General features: G+C 47.5%; 1 long non-coding RNA gene across 1 annotated transcript; it reads right to left on the bottom strand.

Annotated features, from left to right (window-relative positions):
- Window positions 1-6,079: 6,079 nt before the first annotated feature.
- Window positions 6,080-7,722, bottom strand: LOC137346051 (uncharacterized). The gene is made up of 2 exons (XR_010968646.1): window positions 7,620-7,722; window positions 6,080-6,644 (listed from the first exon to the last, which is right to left on the bottom strand). It is a non-coding gene; the product is annotated as an uncharacterized lncRNA (long non-coding RNA).
- Between the last annotated feature and the right edge of the window lie 554 nt (window positions 7,723-8,276).

The raw sequence follows: 8,276 nt of genomic DNA, 5'->3' as shown, positions 1-8,276 counted from the left end.
CAGGGACATGGCTGATGACCCTGACTCCTTCACGTGCAGGAAGTGTGTCCAGCTGCAGCTCTTGTTAGACCGCATGACGGCTCTCGAGCTGCGGATGGACTCACTTTGGAGCATGCGCGATGCTGAGGAGGTCGTGGATAGCACGTTTAGTGAATTGGTCACACCGCAGATTAGGATTGCTGAGGGAGAAAGGGAATGGGTGACCAAAAGGCAGAGAAAGAGCAGGAAGGCAGCGCAGGAGTCCCCTGCGGTCATCTCCCTCCAAAACAAGTATACCGTTTTGGATACTGTTGAGGGAGATGGCTCACCAGGGGAAGGCAGCAGTAGCCAGGTCCATGGCACCGTGGCTGGCTCTGCTGTTCAGAAGGGCGGGAAAAAGAGTGGAAGGGCTATAGTCGTAGGGGATTCGATTGTAAGGGGAGTAGATAGGCGGTTCTGTGGTCGAAAACGAGGCTCCCGAATGGTATGTTGCCTCCCAGGTGCACGGGTCAGGGACGTCTCAGATCGGCTGCAGAACATTCTAAAGGGGGAGGGTGAACAGCCAGTTGTCATTGTGCACATAGGCACTAATGATATAGGTAAAAAACGGGATGAGGTCCTACAAGCAGAGTTTAGGGAGTTAGGAGCCAAGTTAAAAAGTAGGACCTCAGAGGTAGTAATCTCAGGATTACTACCAGTGCCACGTGATAGTCAGAGTAAAAATGAAGTAATAGTCAGGATGAATGCGTGGCTTGAGAGATGGTGCAGGAAGGAGGGGTTCAGATTTTTGGGACATTGGGACCGGTTCTGTGGGAGGTGGGACTATTACAAATTGGACGGTCTACACCTGGGCCGGACTGGAACCAATGTCCTTGGAGGTGCTTTTGCTAACGCTGTTGGGGAGGGTTTAAACTAATGTGGCAGGGGGATGGGAACCAATTGAGGTCAGTTGACAGTAAGGAGGTAGTAACAAAAGCCTGTAAGGAACTAGATAATGAAGTCAGTGTGACTAAGGGGAAGAGCAGGCAGGGAGCAGATGATGAATATAAAGGGACTGGTGGTCTGAGGTGCATTTGTTTTAATGCAAGAAGTGTAGTAGGTAAGGCAGATGAACTTAGGGCTTGGATTAGTACCTGGGAGTATGATGTTATTGCTATTACTGAGACTTGGTTGAGTCAAGGGCATGATTGGCAACTAAATATCCCAGGATATCGATGCTTCAGGCGGGATAGAGAGGGAGGTAAAAGGGGTGGAGGAGTTGCATTACTGGTCAAAGAGGATATCACAGCTGTGCTGAAGGAGGGCACTATGGAGGACTCGAGCAGTGAGGCAATATGGACAGAACTCAGAAATAGGAAGGGTGCGGTAACAATGTTGGGGCTGTACTACAGGCCTCCCAACAGCGAGCGTGAGATAGAGGTACAAATATGTAAACAGATTATGGAAAGATGTAGGAGCAACAGGGTGGTGGTGATAGGAGATTTTAATTTTCCCAACATTGACTGGGATTCGCTTAGTGTTGGAGGTCCAGATGGAGCAGAATTTGTAAGGAGCATCCAGGAGGGTTTTCTAGAGCAGTATGTAAATAGTCCAACTCGGGAAGGGGCCATACTGGACCTGGTGTTGGGGAATGAGCCCGGCCAGGTTGTTGAAGTTTCAGTAGGGGACTACTTTGGGAATAGTGATCACAATTCCGTAAGCTTTAAAATACTCATGGACAAAGACGAGAGTGGTCCTAAAGGAAGAGTGCTAAATTGGGGGAAGGCCAACTATACCAAAATTCGGCAGGAGCTGGGAAATGTAGATTGGGAGCAGCTGTTTGAAGGTAAATCCACATGTGATATGTGGGAGGCTTTTAAAGAGAGGTTGATTAGCGCGCAGGAGAGACATGTTCCTGTGAAAATGAGGGATAGAAATGGCAAGATTAGGGAACCATGGATGACAGGTGAAATTGTGAGACTAGCTAAGAGGAAAAAGGAAGCATACATAAGGTCTAGGCGGCTGATGAAAGACGAAGCTTTGAAAGAATATCGGGAATGTAGGACCAATCTGAAACGAGGAATTAAGAGGGCTAAAAGGGGTCATGAAATATCTTTAGCAAACAGGGTTAAGGAAAATCCCAAAGCCTTTTATTCATATATAAGGAGAAAGAGGGTAACTAGAGAAAGGATTGGCCCACTAAAGGACAAAGGAGGAATGTTATGCTTGGACTCAGAGAAAATGGGTGAGATTCTAAACGAGTACTTTGCATCGGTATTCACCGAGGAGAGGGACATGACGGATGTTGAGGTTAGGAACAGATGTTTGATTACTCTAGGTCAAGTCGGCATAAGGAGGGAGGAAGTGTTGGGTATTCTAAAGGGCATTAAGGTGGACAAGTCCCCAGGTCCGGATGGGATCTATCCCAGGTTACTGAGGGAAGCGAGAGAGGAAATAGCTGGGGCCTTAACAGATATCTTTGCAGCATCCTTAAACACGGGTGAGGTCCCGGAGGACTGGAGAATTGCTAATGTTGTCCCCTTGTTTAAGAAGGGTAGCAGGGATAATCCAGGTAATTATAGACCGGTGAGCCTGACGTCAGTGGTAGGGAAGCTGCTGGAGAAGATACTGAGGGATAGGATCTATTCCCATTTGGAAGAAAATGGGCTCATCAGTGATAGGCAACATGGTTTTGTGCAGGGAAGGTCATGTCTTACCAACTTAATAGAATTCTTTGAGGAAGTGACAAAGTTGATTGATGAGGGAAGGGCTGTCGATGTCATATACATGGACTTCAGTAAGGCGTTTGATAAGGTTCCCCATGGCAGGCTGATGGAGAAATTGAAGGCGCTTGGGGTCCAAGGTGTACTAGCTAGATGGATAAAGAACTGGCTGGGCAACAGGAGACAGAGAGTAGCAGTAGAAGGGAGTTTCTCAAAATGGAGACGTGTGACCAGTGGTGTTCCACAGGGATTCGTGCTGGGACCACTGTTGTTTGTGATATACATTAATGATTTGGAGGAAAGTATAGGTGGACTGATTAGCAAGTTTGCAGACGACACTAAGATTGGTGGAGTAGCAGATAGTGAAGGGGACTGTCAGAGAATACAGCAGAATATAGATAGATTGGAGAGTTGGGCAGAGAAATGGCAGATGGAGTTCAATCAGGGCAAATGCGAGGTGATGCATTTTGGAAGATCCAATTCAAGAGTGAACTATACAGTAAATGGAAAAGTCCTGGGGAAAATTGATGTCCAGAGAGATTTGGGTGTTCAGGTCCACTGTTCCCTGAAGGTGGCAACGCAGGTAAATAGAGTGGTCAAGAAGGCATACGGCATGCTTTCCTTCATCGGATGGGGCATTGAGTACAAGAGTTGGCAGGTCATGTTACAGTTGTATAGGACTTTGGTTCGGCCACATTTGGAATACTGCGTACAGTTCTGGTCGCCACATTATCAAAAGGATGTGGATGCTTTGGAGAGGGTGCAGAGGAGGTTCACCAGGATGTTGCCTGGTATGGAGGGCGCTAGCTATGAAGAGAGGTTGAGCAGATTAGGATTATTTTCATTAGAAAGACGGAGGTTGAGGGGGGACCTGATTGAGGTGTACAAAATCATGAGAGGTATAGACAGGGTGGATAGCAAGAGGCTTTTTCCCAGAGTGGGGGTTTCAATTACTAGAGGACACGAGTTCAAAGTGAAAGGGGAAAAGTTTAGGGGGGATATGCGTGGAAAGTTCTTTACGCAGAGGGTGGTGGGCACCTGGAACGCATTGCCAGCGGAGGTGGTAGATGCGGGCACGATGGAGTCTTTTAAGATGTATCTAGACAGATACATGAATGGGCAGGAAGAAAAGAGATACAGAACCTTAGAAAATAGGCGACATGTTTAGAGAGAGGATCTGGATCGGCGCAGGCTTGGAGGGCCGAAGGGCCTGTTCCTGTGCTGTAATTATCTTTGTTCTTTGTTCTTTGTTTAACCCACCACCTCCGCCCGGCCAGCACACACACACCCACAACAACCCACCACCTCCCCGCCGGCACAGCAGACACACACCAACAACAACCCACCACCTCCCCCCGGCAAGCACACACATACCCACAACAACCCACCACCTCCCCTGGCCCAGCAGAGACACACACACAACAACCCACCACCTCCCCCCCCGGCACAACAGATACATACCCACAACAACCCACCACCTGCCCCCGGCCAGCACACATACACTCACAAGAACCCACCACCTCCCCCCCCCGGCACAGCACACACACACCCACAACAACAACCACCACCTCCCCTTGCCCAGCAGACAAACACCCACAACAACCCACCAACACCCCCCGGCCAGCACACACACACAACCACCACCTCCCCCCACCCAGCACACACACACACAACAACCACCACCTCCCCCCGCCCAGCACATACACACACACACACAACAACCACCTCCTCCACCCACCCAGCACACACACACAGAACAACCACCTCCTCCACCCACCCAGCACACACACCCACAACAACCACCACCTCCCCCCACCCAGCACACACACACACACACAACAACCACCTCCCCCCACCCAGCACACACACACAGAACAACCACCTCCTCCCCCCGCCCAGCACACACACACAAACAACCACCACCTCCCCCCGCCCAGCACACACACACACAACAACCACCACCTCCCCCCGCCCAGCACACACACACACACAACAACCACCTCCTCCACCCACCCAGCACACACACACCCACAACAACCACCACCTCCCCCCGCCCAGCACACACACACACACAGAACAACCACCACCTCCCCCCACCCAGCACACACACAGACAACAACCACCACCTCCCCCCGCCCAGCACACACATACACAACAACCACCTCCTGCACCCACCCAGCACATACACACACACAGAACAACCACCTCCTCCACCCACCCAGCACACACACACACAACAACCACCTCCTCCACCCACCCAGCACATACACACACACAGAACAACCACCTCCTTCACCCACCCAGCACACACACCCACAACAACCACCACCTCCCCCCACCCAGCACACACACACACACAAACAACCACCACCTCCCCCCACCCAGCACATACACACACACACAACAACCACCACCTCCCCCCGCCCAGCACATACACACACCCACAACAAGCACCACCTCCCCCCCGCCCAGCACGCACGCACCCACAACATCCACCAGCTCCCCCCGCCCAGCGCGCACGCACCCACAACAACCCACCACCTCCCCCCCCACAGCGCGCACACACCAACATCCACCACCTCCCCCCCGCGCCCAGCGCTCGCCCACACATACATGCAAACACACACACATGCAATCAAACACACACACAAACACATAAAGACATGCAAACACATATATACACACATGCACGCAAACACATATATACACACACACAAACACATATAGACACAGACATACCCACACAGCAAACACACATACACACAAACATGCAAACATATACATACACACAAACACACACCACAAACACATACATACACACACACGCACGCAAGCATACACGCACACGTGCAAACACACACATGCAAACACAAACGCATAGACACAAACACACAAAAACACACACACAAACACATACATACACACACACGCACGCAAGCATACACGCACACGTGCAAACACACACATGCAAACACAAACGCATAGACACAAACACACAAAAACACACACACAAACACATACATACACACATGCTAAAAACATAGACACACAGACGCGCAAACACATACACAGACATGCGCAAACACATACACACATGCAAACACGCACACAAATACATACATACACAGACACACAAACACATACACACACACCAAAACATTAGATTAAGTTTATACACTCCGAAACGCATGCGATATAATTTGCATCTAAGAGTTTACTATCAACTTCCTTTCTAGAGGAATACAGTTAATTATTTCTGCACCAGCTGCCCTATACTGCTCAGGATGTATATTCAGTACAGGGATGTCTCTGGACTATGTTGTACTCTCTCTCAATCTCACTCTCCGGTTTAACCTCTTTCTATACAAATTAATCAATGACACTCTTTACACATAGCAAATTGACCAACTGTTATATTTCACACTATCCTGCACATCAAATGTATCCGAGTCAAACTATTCAAAGTATCTCTTACATTGTTGATTGTTTGTTCTGGAGCTCAGTTATATATATTGTCCTGATCCTCTGGAATAGCTTTCAGAACAGTCTTTCACACCAGGGAGAGGGATTCTCCATTTAACTGATGTACCTGTTTAATATGACAGAGTGATTCATCCAGTTCAGATGGAACTCCTTCTTAGTCATTCTCCCTGAAGCTGACTCTAGGTCGGTACCTAGCTTGCTATGTAAGCTCTGTTTTCACTTGAACTGATCTTTGCAGGGATCTCGAGATAGTCACCGTCATCTGCCTCTGAATTTTCCTGCAATATCAGAGGTGAGGACAGCGAGGACGGGATTGTTGTCCTTCCTCGATCGTCTGCTTTCGAAAGTTCCTTTGTTCCTGGGATCCACAGGTAAAGTATTGTTGTTTGTTGCTGCTCAACTCTCAGCTTCCCCACCTTGTAGCCATTGTTGGATTTTGTCCAGATGGTTTTGCACTGTTCAGGTCGCTGATGGGAGTGTCTGGGATTTACAGAGAGGGAAAATCGTGTCACCATCTGTATTGTTAATTTGGTGCTAAGTGACCGAGTTCAATCATACCAATTATTTATCTAATATGTTGTTTACCAGCTGTTTTCTTCACCTGTCTTTAGTCATTACAACTAGTCTAAGAATAGAACCTAACGACTCTGAGCCAGTTCCCTCACCAGGTATCTACTCCCCTCTCCGACTCAGGAACTAAACCCTGCCGTTTGATCTCATTCTTGCTGTTCTCCGTTTAGCATTGAACACGTTTTGAGCCTTTTTATTTTTCATTGCTCCCCATCGACCATTTATCTCCCAATTTATAATTGATAATGTATTACTTATTTTCAGTTAGTTTCCTTGTGTTTTCTTTTTATTGGTTTATTTGTGTTTCCTTCACTGAGCTGCTACTTCTGACAATTATTTATATTTCATTACCTCGCTGTTCATTTACTCGTATAGTTAAATGACCGGACATTTACCCAGAGCTCTGCTGTGTTTCCACCGCACTTTAGATAGAGTTTGTAATGGAACAAAAGCAGCTCAACTGGAATTTCAAAAGTATGTATTTGATCAGTCTATGGTCTTTTCTAAAAGATTTAAATGTATTCACTCCAAACTCTATACATCACATGGCAATTTGATAGTAAAATTCAATCAATTACACAATTCTAGCAGCTGTAAAGAGTTCAGTTCCCATCCCCAGTTCCTGCAGTAAAGTATATTTCACATCAAATACCATCAGACTATTTTGTTTTAACCAGGTGGGTGATTCCCTATTTCTGTTCGTTTCCCTTTTACAGCTAACGTGATGACAATTGTGATCCTGTCCCGGGGAAAGTGCGGTCTCTCCAGATGTATCACTCACTACCTGGTCGCCATGTCGGGGGCGGATCTACTGGTCGTTATAACTGACGTAGTGTTAGGTCGGATTAATGATTATTATTTCCCGACTACCTTCCTGTTACTCACCCCTGTGTGCTCTTTCCACACCGTCCTGGCTCGTGCTGCCACTGATATTTCTGTCTGGTTAACAGTCGCTTTCACTTTTGATCGTTTTGTTACCATTTGTTGCCAGAAGCTGAGGACTAAATATTGCACCGAGAAAACGGCAGCTGTAGTTATAGGAACTGTGTGTCTGCTGTTCTGTTTTAAAAACATTCCCTGGTACTTCATATTTGAACCCTCCATTACAATCGACAACATACCCTGGGGCTGCCATCAAAAGCTGCAGTATTACACATTAACTGCATGGGTAGCATTTAGCTGGATTGACCGCTGTCTCACCCCACTGCTCCCAACATTCCTGATATTACTGCTCAATGCTCTGACCATAGGACACATTTTGGCGGCCAATCGAGTCCGCAGGAGGCTGAGAGGCAGAAAGAATGAAATGGATCATAATGATCCGGAGATGGAGAGCAGAAGGAAATCTATCATTTTACTGTTCGCTATATCCGGAAACTTCATACTGTTATGGATGACGTATGTGATATATTTCCTATTAATGCAAATTACAAAGCAATATTATTTAACAGGTTTCAATGACCCGATGACTATCGCAGACTATACCAGCTACATGCTCCTGCTTTTAAGCTGCTGCACAAACACATGTATTTATGCAGTGAC

The sequence above is a fragment of the Heterodontus francisci genome, chromosome 29 (assembly GCF_036365525.1).
Source record: "Heterodontus francisci isolate sHetFra1 chromosome 29, sHetFra1.hap1, whole genome shotgun sequence".
Classification (NCBI taxonomy): domain Eukaryota; kingdom Metazoa; phylum Chordata; class Chondrichthyes; order Heterodontiformes; family Heterodontidae; genus Heterodontus; species Heterodontus francisci.
This window is presented reverse-complemented; position numbering and strand designations above follow the sequence as displayed.